Consider the following 14,234-nt stretch of genomic DNA (forward strand, 5'->3'; position numbering starts at 1 on the left):
TGACGCACAACTTAAACATATCCACTTTGACCATGGAAGTAAAGTTAAGTGCACATCCTGAAGAAACCCAAGTGGTAGCGTGGTAGGCTCATCAGGAACAGAAAGTGATTGACGCAATGGAGCAACAACTAATCTGATTGGTTGTTCCTTCCCAACACATGTTTTGTATACAGTTTTTTTGGCCCACACAGAATCACCCGCAGAGAGCACAGAATTTAAACCTGCCACTCACAAAACTCATGTGTAACTTAAGTTTGTTCGTTCGTTCGTTCGTTCATTTGTTCATTCATTTGTTCATTCATTCATTCATTCATTCATTCATTCATTCATTCATTCATTCATTCATTCATTCATTCATTCATTCATTCATTCATTCATTCATTCATTCATTCATTCATTCATTCGATCAGTCAATCAGTCATTCATTCATTCATAGTCAAAATGTTTGTAGTAGCCTACTCTGATTTTTTGCTTTAAATTTTTTTTCTACTATGTTTAAATTCATTCATCAAGATCGGGTTGCACCAGCTGTTCATAAGTTCTTTCTAAAATAGGAACGTAAAGTCCACAGTGCTCTGTGAAAAAAATATACATATGTTTGCTGCTTGTTCTAAAGCTAAAGAAACACAAAGGATATATAAATACTTAATCCCTTTGTGCTGGGAATAATCATTTTTGTTGTATTAATTGAAAATGGGCAGTGCATTAGACTCGATCATGAGAGTAATTTGTTGAAATTGTGGCTGTGTCCGAAATTGCATGCTCTCTTGACTAGCTACTTATTTTGAATAAGTATAGCCTACTTTGCGACTGCTAAAAAGTATGTTCTAGATATTGTATGAATGTTGTGTGAATGTAATCGATGTACTACATTCACCATTTTGCCATTATCATGTGACCTACCAGTTGAATCGCTTCACTGCCGTTCACAAATCCTCTCCCGTGGATCATATGCACACTTCAGAATCTCTCCAGAAGTAGTAGGTAACCCTGGTACTTTTTGCCTACCCTTTAGTACTGTGAATTCGGACATAGTAATATTTGGTTGCACCATTTCTTCTTAAGGAAGAATGTAGCTAGTAAGTCATATAAGCTGCTCTCCGTAAAGTAATGTGTAGTCTCATGACGTTTACCCTGAATTATATAATAGCAGCCTTCAAATGTGTAAGCAGAAGTTCTGTTGAAATGCCATGAATTATTCTTGATTCTAACTTCTTTTGCCTCTTTTACTTAATCATAGATATGTTAATATGCAAAAAATATTCTGCATTTGAAATGAAAAAGGATCAGTAAACAAATACTGATACAAAAAACATAAGAAATTACATGTATTTGTTGTGATTGATTTTATTTGACATGCACACGAGGCATGCTGTTTTAATTGTCGGGTTAGTGTTGAAGAGCCTGTAACAAAGTAATTTATTCGCATAATGTTCGCTCCCTAAAAGTGTAAGTGAGTGTAAATGTCAGCATTGTCATATACAGTATGTCTAAAGGATTGAAGTCTGTCAGGTAAACAGTCCGGTAAACAAGAGCTTATTGATGCAGTTCAGTTTAATCTGCATTCTGCTACTTTATTCCAATGGTCACTCCTTGTCTGAGACTTTCGTAAATATTTAATTGAGTGTTGTTTTAATGTGCAACCCAAAAATATTTAGCTGTGTGTAAGTTGTAACTTAGTGCACCTTTACCTCAAAAAATCAGACTGAGTTGTAATTTATGCAAAGCTGATGCACCTGGTTCCAAATTCCCCCAAAACCAGTGCAATAAAATCCCTCTAGGCCAGCTAGTGTTTTGTAGACGAGTTCTTAGTTGTTATATACTTCATTATGAAATTCCCCGTCTGCTAATAGAAGGCCAAACAGAAATGTCTGTGGTTCCCACAGAGACCAAGGGTTTGGCATGTACAAGTGAAGCAGCTGTGTTTACTGTTTACTCTGGAATCATGCTCTCTTTTTAACAGCCTTGAGCATCAACAGTTTTTACTGTCTCTACAGTGGCTGTCTGGGCGTCCTTTAAGAGGAACACACAAATGCTTAATGTAAATTTGGAATCACATCATCTTTGCAACCATGCATAGTAATGTTTAGAAAATGAACATGAACAAACTGCATAAAGATGTAAATTAAGCAATATGATATAGTTTATAATTTTTATGTCATAATCTTTTTTTGTCTTTTTGCACTTTTTTGTCTGAAGGTTTTCTCTTTGTAATATCAGTCACATTAAAACTGACTTGAAGACTAAATTAGCTAGACACATTGGGGAAAACTAAATTTCCTCCGATTACTGAAGCCTTATAGAATCACGCAGTGAAACTGCACGGGCCAATGGTCGTGCCGGGGAGCTGCACAAACCTTTGGTGCTTTAGCCCGCCAAAATGGACTGGACTACGCGTCTATATAAGAGGGCATTTCACAGTAGGATCTCTGATTAATTCTCCTTCAGCGACGAAGATCTTCTCTTCGTTGGACTATGATACAGAAGAAAGCCTTCTCACCGTCGAAGAGCCTCGCAGGGGATCAACCTGACTAAACGCACCCTGTAAGCAAGCTCACAGCCTGCCAGCAAGCTGATTCACAGCACTCTGCAAACAAGCTGATTCTGCCATCTCCCCTGCGGCTATCCGGCGATACAAAAGAGCACATACCTGAGAAAATTTTAAAGTGCCATTGCTGCAAACGTCGTGCCATGAATGTGGCTTTTTATGAGCACAGTGAGTAAGTTGCCTGTCAGGGGAAATTCCACGCAGAAGCGGCGCTCACCGAGACGAGCTGTTCTTATAAGCAGGAGTCTCTCCTCTCTGCGCTCATGGATCGCTTTCTTTTCAGTGAGTGGCTCCGCCCCTAATGCTTTCCCGTTCTCTTCCTCGGAGGAAGCAACAGCGGAGCCAGAGGAGTGAGCTCACGCCAGCGCAGATCCCGCATGCCTCACTCTCCCCACAAAGAGAGGATTCTCCCATGCTATTTTCCCACACAGACCAGCGCCCCTCTTCTGGAACGAGCAGCCTGGTCTCGTTCAGGGGATCCGAAGAGGATCTCTCTGATGACAGCATGGAGGATTGGTTAGGCTCACTGGATGACCCTGCCCCCCGTTGTCTAGAGATCCAAGGGACTCTAGAGCTTGGATGGATAGCGAGTTAATCCACATCCTCTCAAAGGCAGTCGAGGAGCTTGGATTGGAGTAGTCTACTCCTGAGGAGCCTTTCCTCAAAGTCCATGATGTGCTCACCAAGATGTGGTGCGCCTCCGTACTTCAACTTCCACCGCCCTTACAACTATTGACGCGTTGATGAGGGCTATGAGAAAAAGCCTCCTCTGGATGAAGCTGTGGCCGAGCCAGGCCCCGACCCTGCCGTGTTCAGAGAGCTGCGCAGCACACCTGACTGGGCCCAGGCTATCGGCAGAGCCATTGCCAGTTTAGTGGTGTTGGAACGCCACTTATGGCTAAACTTGATGGAGATTTAGGATGCAGACAAGGCTGCCTTCCTCGACACCCGAGTCTCCCCCACCGGCCTGTTTGGCCCCGCGGTGGATGGTTTCGCTGATCACTTCACCGCTGCACAGAAGTCATCGAAGGCAATGAGCCACATCCTGCCCAAGCGCTCCAGTTCTGCAGCTGCTTCAAGTAGCCAGAAAAGCATGCCAACTCAGCAGCCCGCGAAGCCTGTGCCTTTGACTGCTCAGCTTAAGCTAGAACCAGAGCCTCGACAGCATTCCCTCCAAGCACTACCCCTTCCCTAAGCGCCACAGTCCCTGGCCTAAGATAATGCTGGATCCTGCGACACAGAAGCAGTCCTGATCCTTCATGAAGGAAGAGGAGGGGGCAAAGTCTCGCTGCGGCCAGACCACAACCCCAAACAGCCTCGAGTTTGTCTTCCTACCCCCTGTTCAGTACCGGGTGTTGGAAGCGAAGTGTTTGTTGCAAGCATTTATGCACATTTATGTTAACGCACCCACGCATCTGACCGCTATAGCTAACAAAATAAAAAACATATTCAAGAGCATCCCCAGTGTCAAGTTGAGTTCTGAACAAAATCATATGAGGTTACACACTGCAATTCGCTCGCAGACCCCCTTGCCTTAGGAGTGTGGTCTGCATGTCGGTAAGGAGCAATGTGGCTCACGTCTTCCGCACCGAAGTACTGAATTTGCTGGCGAAAGGGACCGTAAAAGTAGTTCCACCAGCCCACAGCGAGGCTTTTACAGGCTTTTACAGCCGCTACTTCCTCGTTCCCAAAAAAGATGGCGGCCTCAGGCCCATCCTCGATCTCAGGCATCTGAACCGTGCCCTTATGAAACGGCTGTGTTCAAGATGTTAACATTGAAACAAATCATCTCGCAAGTGTGCCCGGAGAATTGTTTTTTCTCATTTGATCTGAAAGATGCCTACTTTTATATCCAGATAGCCCCGTTCGCGTACAAGGGGGTTGCTATCTACGGTCCTTCCATTCGGACTGTCTCTGGCTCCACGCACTTTCAAGAAGTTTTTACTCTGTTCAGAGCACAGGTCATTACTCTCTCTGCTCTTCACCCCTCAGAGGACGAGTAGGAGTTGCACCTACTCTGCCCGGTTGGGGCAATTTTAAAACGAAAATGCAGTAGTGTAAACAGGGCCTAAAAGTCCATGAAAATGACATAACTGAACATGAGATTACATTCTTGCACTGCAGCAACACAGTCCACATAGTCATAAAAATACCCTCGAGGACCATACCCAGATAACTTAGTCTTAGTCCAGGTGTTAAGTCTCATGTAGTAGAAGGTGCAGCGGCAGTTATCCGAAAATTCCTTTGTATGGTTCTCCCTTTGTTTTAAGGAGAAGTCTGATGGCTGTTAGATCCGTTTTATTTCTAGGTCTGGTGTTCTGTAAAGTCTTGTCAATCAGGAAGACAGTGAGGCAAAGCAGATCTAATGGCAGAAATTACTTTATTTTACAAAACTAAAGGAATACTCCACAAACGAGAAAGAAACTTAAAGGGCACCTATTATGCAAAATTCACTTTTATATGGTGTTTGAACATAAATGTGTGTTGGCAGTGCACACAACCACCCTATAATGATAAAAATCCACGGAGAAAAACAAACCGTTCACAGATTCAGGGCAATGTGACGTACTTTTGCACAAGCCCCGCCCACGACTGTTGATTGACACTGCAGCTTTATCATAGACCCGCCCTGAGTAAGCTAAACACAGTCCGCCACTGTTTCAATGCCGGAGCAGCTGTAGACAAGAATGTCTTCTAAGCGATTGAGATGTTTTGTTGTTGGATGTAAGAATGAACATAGCAGTCTTCATTTACTCTCGTTGTTACTCGAGGATGGATTTGTACCAACCGTTCGTTATTCAGCTTACAGTCTTCAGAGCGATACTGGTCACGGCAGTAATGAAAGGGAGAGCGTGCAATTTATTACTGTTATTCGAGTCGTTTTACGGTTATAAAGTTTACCAGTTTATCAAGCACCCCCTGAAAAGGTGTGTATATATTTGTTTACTGTTAGTTGTAACGAGTGTTTTGTGTAATTTGCTGTGTATGTTGATGATAATCAAAGGGAGAGAGAGAGAGTTTATGGATAAGACTTTTATGCGCACTTCTTAAACAGTGTTTATTCAGCTCTTACAGTGATTTTCTGGAGTAAAATTAACGCTTCATCTTTTGTGTGATGTACAATAAACTTCATTGAGCTCATCAGTATATTTTTGGCCATCATTCGGACGGGGTCCGCTACAGCAGGCTTGTATTAATAGTGGATAAAAGCAGATGACAAATACATTATAATCGTAATTAAACTAAACTATACCTGTTCTATCTCCATACGGCATATATTCTCTGGCTCTGCAGGCATTATTGTCCGACTCCAGGTCGAAATAAACACAGCTAGTGAGAGTTTCTGTTTTGATATTATCATTCCGTGAGATGAGATTGTTGGAGGTCCTGTATGGGATGATTATAGTATCAAAATGATTAACACGTGCAAGCACACTTATCAATGAACTTGATAGATGTTGCAGAAATGTTTTATCCATGCCTTTCAACTTGCCTGTGCAAAATTCAAAATTGAATGAATGTGAAGCAATTTGTACAAATGGAGACATTTTTGTGAATACAAATGTTTTCCTTTGTATTAGTGTATCATAATTTGCACATGCAACACAGAAGATGTGCATGTGTGGATCAGGTGACGCGTGCATTCATTGACGTCTTTTCTTTGTCGATCTCATTTGATTCATTTGGATTTTGAGACTTTCTTTTCGCGGTTTTTAAGCATTTCACAACCCACACACAAACAACTACAAATGAATAGGCCTGGTGCTAATTATTAATGTGTGCACAACAACTACCCATCTATTTGACAAATTCAAAATGTGCGTCACTACATTTAAACTAATACAATACAACTTGTGTGTGCAAAATACAAAACAAATACAAAACCTCGATTTTGTATTAATGTAGGCCAGAATTTGTGCATGCAACAAGTAAGATGTGCAGTTGTGGATCAGGTGACACGCGTGCATTCATTAGGCTTGTTCGACTTCATGCAGCTCTGCGCAGACCGATCGGCGGCTGACTTGAAGCAGTGCATGCCGGTTAGAAATGTTGTCCGACTTGATACAGCGCCGACGCCACGTGACTGTGACGTATGCCATCAAAGTACCGCGAGAGCGATTCGAGAGTAGCCGGAGAACTCAGCCAGCGCAGCTTCTGAAGAGCGGCTGCTCTGGGCTGCACGAGCTCTGATGACGACACAGCTGTTCCACGATTGGCCGGATTCACCACATGACAACGATCACGTGCGTTTCGTGTTTATTCTCACACCTTTAGTTCCACTAAAGCTCACAAATCAGTTTTTTAATAACAGTAAACACTCTTTTCATGTAGTCGCGATTTATTGTGTTATGTTTATCAAAATAAAACTGATTAAAAAACGTTGATTCCACTTCATTGATAGTAGGCCTAGCTGTAGGCTTATGTTGAACTTTATTCTTGTTCAAACAAACGCTGTATGAAGCAGTACATAAAGTATTGAATGAAAATGTCTCTGAAACATCTGTGTATTTGGCAAATATTGCATTTATTTCACTTCAGCTGTGCTAAAGTATACAAACACCACGTAAGCGGTCACTACGAAAGTGTCCGACTTCACGTCTCCGTTTGCAGCTCCTCCCCGCCTGCACGCGGCTACTCTCGCCGATCGCTTACATCCAGCCGCAGCCGATGTCGAACACACCTATTGACTCGTTTCTGAGTCGATCCTATTTGATTCATTTGGATTTTGAGACTTTAGGCTTGTTCGACTTCATGCAGCTCTGCGCAGACCGTTCGGCGGCAGACTTGAAGCAGTGCATGCCGGTTAGAAATTTTGTCCGACTTGATACAGCGCCGACGCCACGTGACTGTGACGTATGTCATCAAAGTACCGCGAGAGCGATTCGAGAGTAGCCGGAGAACTCAGCCAGCGCAGCTTCTGAAGAGCGGCTGCTCTGGGCTGCACGAGCTCTGATGACGACACAGCTGTTCCACGATTGGCCGGATTCACCGCATGACAACGATCACGTGCGTTTCGTGTTTATTCGGTTTATTCTCACACCTTTAGTTCCACTAAAGCTCACAAATCAGTTTTTTTTATAACAGTAAACACTCTTTTCATGTAGTCACGATGTATTGTGTTATGTTTATCAAAATAAAACTGATTAAAAAACGTTGATTCCACTTCAATGATAGTAGCTGTAGGCTTATTGAACTTATTCTTGTTCAAACAAACGCTGTATGAAGCAGTACATAAAGTATTGAATGAAAATGTCTCTGAAACATCTGTGTATTTGGCAAATATTGCATTTATTTCACTTCAGCTGTGCTAAAGTATACAAACACCACGTGAGCGGTCACTACAGGAACCAGAAAGTGTCCGACTTCACGTCTCCGTTTGCAGCTCCTCCCCGCCTGCACGCGGCTACTCTCGCCGATCAGTTACATCCAGCCGCAGCCGATGTCGAACACACCTTTTCATTTCGCGGGTTTCGCCTTGCACGATCCACACACAGCTGTCTGAGAAAAGCTGCTACCACTAGATAGTATTCTGCTAAAACAGACAACGGCAGCATAATCAAGCGTTCTTCCGCATTTAAGACGCTTAATGAGAGTGATATTGAAGCACCAAATTTAGTACACAATAATATAGGCCTACCCTATTAATAAAGCATACTTTATAGAGGTAAACAGATAACATCAGATTATGAACACCCATAGAAAACCATAATAAAACGCTTAACGTGCAATCGCGCGTTGCATGTTCAATAAGGTGTTTGGCTACTGAGTTTAAATATCACCGTCTTACTGCATTGACGTTAAGCTTTTTCTTTATAATACTATGCTCTATGGGAGGGAAACTATATAGCCTACAGACAAGAGACTACATGAACATGAATAGAAAAACAATTTAAAAAATTTAAAAAATTGTACTGTTCAATCGAGATATTGGCTGGACATACAGTAACAGTAGGCTAAGTCAGTCTGCCCACTAGTCTTCCAAGGTTATAACCTTGGAAATATGTTCATTTGAATGAATGACTGGACGTTTATATTTTTTTGACTGTGAGTGGAGTTTGCAGATGGTCCCTTTATAAAATGTGGCGAATATCAAACTTCACTGCGCTCTCGGACCGGTTGCTCTCCCATTCACATGCAAAGTTAAACGCAACTGCAGAATTTCATGTTAAGCTTTTTCTTTTTAACAGGCTCGGGAAGGAAAATTTTATTAACTTAAAACGCCGTACGTTGCGTTCATGTAGTCTCTTGTCTGTAGGCTATATAGTTTTCCTCCCATAGAGCATAATATTATAAAGAAAAAGCTTAACGTCAATGCAGTAAGACGGTGATATTTAAACTCAGTAGCCAAACACCTTATTGAACATGCAACGCGCGATTGCATGTTAAGCGTTTTATTATGGTTTTCTATGGGTGTTCATAATCTGATGTTATCTGTTTACCTCTATAAAGTATGCTTTAATAATAGGGTAGGCCTATATTATTGTGTACTAAATTTGGTGCTTCAATATCACTCTCATTAAGCGTCTTAAATGCGGAAGAACGCTTGATTATGCTGCCGTTGTCTGTTTTAGCAGAATACTGCCATCTAGTGGTAGCAGGTTTTCTCAGACAGCTGTGTGTGGATCGTGGAAGGCAAAACCCGTGAAATGAAAGTCTCAAAATCCAAATGAATCAAATAGGATCGACTCATAAACGAGTCAATGAATGCACGCGTGTCACCTGATCCACAACTGCACATCTTACTTGTTGCATGCACAAATTCTGGCCTACATTAATACAAAATCGAGGTTTTGTATTTTGCACACACAAGTTGTATTGTATTAGTTTAATTGTAGTGACGCACATTTGTGAATTTGTCAAATAGATGGGTAGTTGTGCATACATTAATAATTAGCACCAGGCCTATTCATTTGTAGTTGTTTGTGTGTGGGTTGTGAAATGCTTAAAAACCGCGAAAAGAAAGTCTCAAAATCCAAATGAATCAAATGAGATCGACAAAGAAAAGACGTCAATGAATGCACGCGTCACCTGATCCACACATGCACATCTTCTGTGTTGCATGTGCAAATTATGATACACTAATACAAAGGAAAACATTTGTATTCACAAAAATGTCTCCATTTGTACAAATTGCTTCACATTCATTCAATTTAGAATTTTGCACACGCAAGTTGAAAGGCATGGATAGAACATTTCTGCAACATCTATCAAGTTCATTGATAAGTGTGCTTGCACGTGTTAATCATTTTGATACTATAATCACCCCATAGTCCTGGCTCTGAGCACGAGCTCGTGAGGCTCCGCCCTCTGTGCCGGTAGCAACAGCTCATTTGCATTTAAAGGGATACACACTAAAATGGCGCATTTTTCTGAGCCCCAAAAAGTAACAATTTAAACATACTGTAAAAAATTATCTGTTGGGTATATTGAGCTAAAACTTCATATACACACTCTGGGGACATCAGAGACTTATTTTACATCTTGTGAAAAGGGGCATAATATGTGCCCTTCAACAGTGCTTATGCACAGCTAACACCAGACAAAGACAAATGAACTGATGGAAATATATACACAGATAATTTTGATTTAAACAAGGAAAAGGTGGATGAAATCAATGAAACAATGAGTCACCATGACAAGAAATGAAAACATACTAACCAAGACAACCAATGAAACACAAAGGAAAAACAGGAAACAAACTAAAAATCAATGAAAATTAAGCTGAAACAACAACTGATTGTGACATTAGATTGAAAAGAATTTAATTAAATCCAGTGAGTTCAAAGTTGAGTTGATACTAGTAAATATCATTCTTTCTTACGCATATCATATAATGATATATTCAAACAATTCTCACGAATATAAAAAAATAGACTTTATATTTTCATGCATCACAGTTTATGTAAAATGTATGTCATTTCTCTATTTTTTTAATAAATAAAAAGGGGTAAATGTACTAATAATGTGGCAAATGTAGTAATAATGTGGCAACATTTTTGTTAACACAGTAACATTCAAAACGTTCACTCATCAATAAAATGTTATTGATCTGATACAATATGGCTTTAGTTAAAAAGCTGTGATTGTTTTATAAGCTTACATTACAGCTGTCCTACAATTGTGGTGTCATTTCTATCACACCGAACCCCTACTTGCCCCTGTAATTGTTTACCAAGGAGAAAATTGTGTTAGGGTACATTAAAAAAAAGAAAAGAAAATCATGTTTTAGTACATCATTTATAACATAATTATGACATAAAAAGTCCTAATTAAGACATACTAAGTAATAATTTGAGTTTATGTAATAATTATGAGATAAAAAGTCAATTATGACACATTAAGACATAATTATGTGATAAAAAAAGTTGAAGTTATGACATAATCATAAAATAAAGTCAAAATTACCACATTTCATAGCAAGCATTTGATTTACTAAAGGAACACTCCGACTTTTTGGGACTTTAGCCTATTCACCGTATCCCCCAGAGTTAGATAAGTCCATACATACCTTTTTCATCTCCGTGCGTGCTATAAGTCTGTTTGACGCACCCACCGCTAGCCTAGCTTAGCACAAAGACTGGATGTAAATGGTTACAGCGAGCATACTAATCCAAATAAGTGACAAAATAGCGCAAACATTTTCCTATTTACATGTTGTGATTTGTATAGTCACAGAGTGTACAAAAAACAAAGTCACATGAGACACAGATATATTTTAACCGTATAAATACTGGGAACTATATTCTCTGAAGGCGAAGCACTGCTACTTGGGCGGAGTGATAACCGCAGCACCTGAGACGCGCCGTGGTGAGGAGCAGAGAGTTCGTTCAGAGTTTGGGTACGGTACGTCTCAGGTGCTGCGGTTATCACTCCGCCCAAGTAGCAGTGCTTCGCCTTCAGAGAATATAGTTCCCAGTATTTATACGGTTAAAATATGTATGTGTCTCATGTGACTTTGTTTTTTGTACACTCTGTGACTATACAAATCACAACATGTAAATAGGAAAATGTTTGCGCTATTTTGTCACTTATTTGGATTAGTATGCTCGCTGCAACCATTTACATCCAGTCTTTGTGCTAAGCTAGGCTAGCGGTGGGTGCGTCAAACAGACTTATAGCACGCACGGAGATGAAAAAGGTATGTATGGACTTATCTAACTCTGGGGGATACGGTGAATAGGCTAAAGTCCCAAAAAGTCGGAGTGTTCCTTTAAATACTTGTATGGAAGCCCCTTTCCACCACATACGGGGGAAAAAACATGCTTTTCTAAATCAAAATTGACAAACTAACTTAGATTTCTGAGATGAAAAAACAAAATAGAATATAGTAAGTTGCCCTGTCGGGAACTCTGAGCCGAATTAAATTATTTGCTGAATTAGTTGCTAGGCTTCTGTAATGATGGAGGACTCAGAAAGAGGAAGAGCTGGATCCAAATGCAGTCAGGGCTTTATTAATGAAAGCACACAGCCAAGATCCAAAACAGAATAAATCCACAGGAAAACAAACAGCTAAATCCACAGGAAAACAAACAGCTAAATCCACAGGAAAACAAACCGCTAAATCCACAGGAAAACAAACCGCTAAATCCTCAGAAACAGAACTGAGTTGCCCCAACATACAGCCGAGTAGGACAAGACCTGACCAAAAACAACAAAAAACACAGGGGTTTAAATACACAAGGGCTAACGACATAACAAGACACACCTGGGAACTATCAAGCCTAATAACGGGGATCCAATCAACAAAAGGACTACAAAACAGGGGACAGAACAGGAAATTACATAAAAGACAGGAGACAAGACAGGGGAACACAGGCTGGGACCATGACAATAAGAGTCTTGTTAACATGAAATTGTGACAATTTGCAAAGACAATATAGTTGTAGTTGTGGTTTCTTACAGATCATCTCAGGCCACGTTTACACAAAGCCAGGTATTTAGAGCAACGAATTACGTGTCCAGTCTATAGGCGCATAGTGTTTCTTTACAAAGTGACATCGCCAACTACTGGCCTGGCATGATAATACAGCGTTTTTTTATCGTTTTTGCGGATCCGTATGAGCGGGGATCATTTTGACAATGTTTTCATCTGTACGTTAATAACACAAAGGAAAAATATTTCAGTCTTTAGTACATTGTTGTCATGTAAACGTACTCTGTAAATAAGACCAACCCGAGTTAGAGAACCCTGACAGTTACTATTGGGGAAAAAAAGTTCTAATAAAACCCATAACACATTGTGCTCCTCCGTCATGGCATATTTAATCATTTTGATGACTATTTTGCTGTCATGACAGAAAACAATCACACATTTAGCCACAGATTTGTCAGAGCTCAACCCTTTGATCTTTAACACAACCTCAGCATTACTGGATGCACATTGCGGTCCTAAATTTAATTTGAAACATCAATTCTTTGTGTCCATTTTAGGAAAGTGAGTTAGAAGAAACAGATGTTGTGATTTATATGAGAAGGAGATAAATGTGAAGGAGATAAACTTTGTTTAGGGAAAAGTGAGAAATAAAAAATCTCTCTCAAGGAGGATACAAATTATCATTTGTGTTTGCTGCATGGCTCACCACTGTAAACATGTTCCTTTACTCTCATTGAAACTTATATAAACAGTAGACAACATCCGTAGAAATGCTTGCCAGCAAACAATCCACTCTCATTTCAAATAGATAAATAAAACACAAGTAGGCCAGTTATTTAGCATTTAATCATACTCATGAGATAAGATGACCTAAATAATAAATAGAGCTTTATGCTTCACATGGTTGATTGGAAAGGAAGTGTGAAATCTGGAATATGTCAATGGACTCCAGGCCAGTTCCTGCTCAGAATGCTGCCTAAGGCACATTCCTTTAAATGGCTTCATCTGCAAAGCAATGAACTGCGATTAGCTCAGGCATTGCAGATTGTCAGACTGTCTAAACAAAACAAAGCCACACGTTCTTTGAGCCTTAAATCACTGGCACTGCAGGGCACAATATAAGGCCTGTTCACACCAATGACGATAACGATAAAGATAACGATAACGATAAAAATATAGTTATAAAAATCGTTCTCAATATTAAAGGATAGTAGAGGTCACACCACAGCCATAACGATAACGGCTCAAAGAAACGGGAGGTCACACCACAGCCATAACGATAACGGCTCAAAGAAACGATGTCGTTGGAATCACTTTCAGAACGATTTTATCCAGCAGATGAACCATAAAAACCTGGACAGCCAATCAGAATCCATCCTGCTGTAACGAACTAGAACATTTAAAGCGGCAGACAAGCACACACTTAGAATAAACAGAACAATATCTGCTGGTGTAGATGCTAGTTATGTTTCTAGTTATCTTCATAGTTTGTTCTTGGTGTGAATGGGCCTTTACACTGACAACATCAATCATTTAAAACTGTCTGTGTTCAGGTTATGTCCTGAATATTTAACATTAGGGACTTTTTTTGAACAAATGTGGTTATTGCACTAAGCTGAGCCATTTACTTTCTAAGTTGTCCCAACTTGTATTCATCAAATGTATTTTTATTAAAGCACATTCTTTGTCTTATTGTGCGATATACTACGGAGTTGTTGAATGCTTGATTCTGATTGGTTGGCAAACGTTCTAAGGTGTGCAATTATTTTCAGGGAAACGCACGGCTAAAGTAGGCCTAGTTCCCGACTTTAC

This window comes from Rhinichthys klamathensis, unplaced genomic scaffold (genome assembly GCF_029890125.1).
Source record: "Rhinichthys klamathensis goyatoka isolate OS25496 unplaced genomic scaffold, OSU_Roscu_1.1 h1tg000196l_1, whole genome shotgun sequence".
NCBI lineage: Eukaryota > Metazoa > Chordata > Actinopteri > Cypriniformes > Leuciscidae > Rhinichthys > Rhinichthys klamathensis.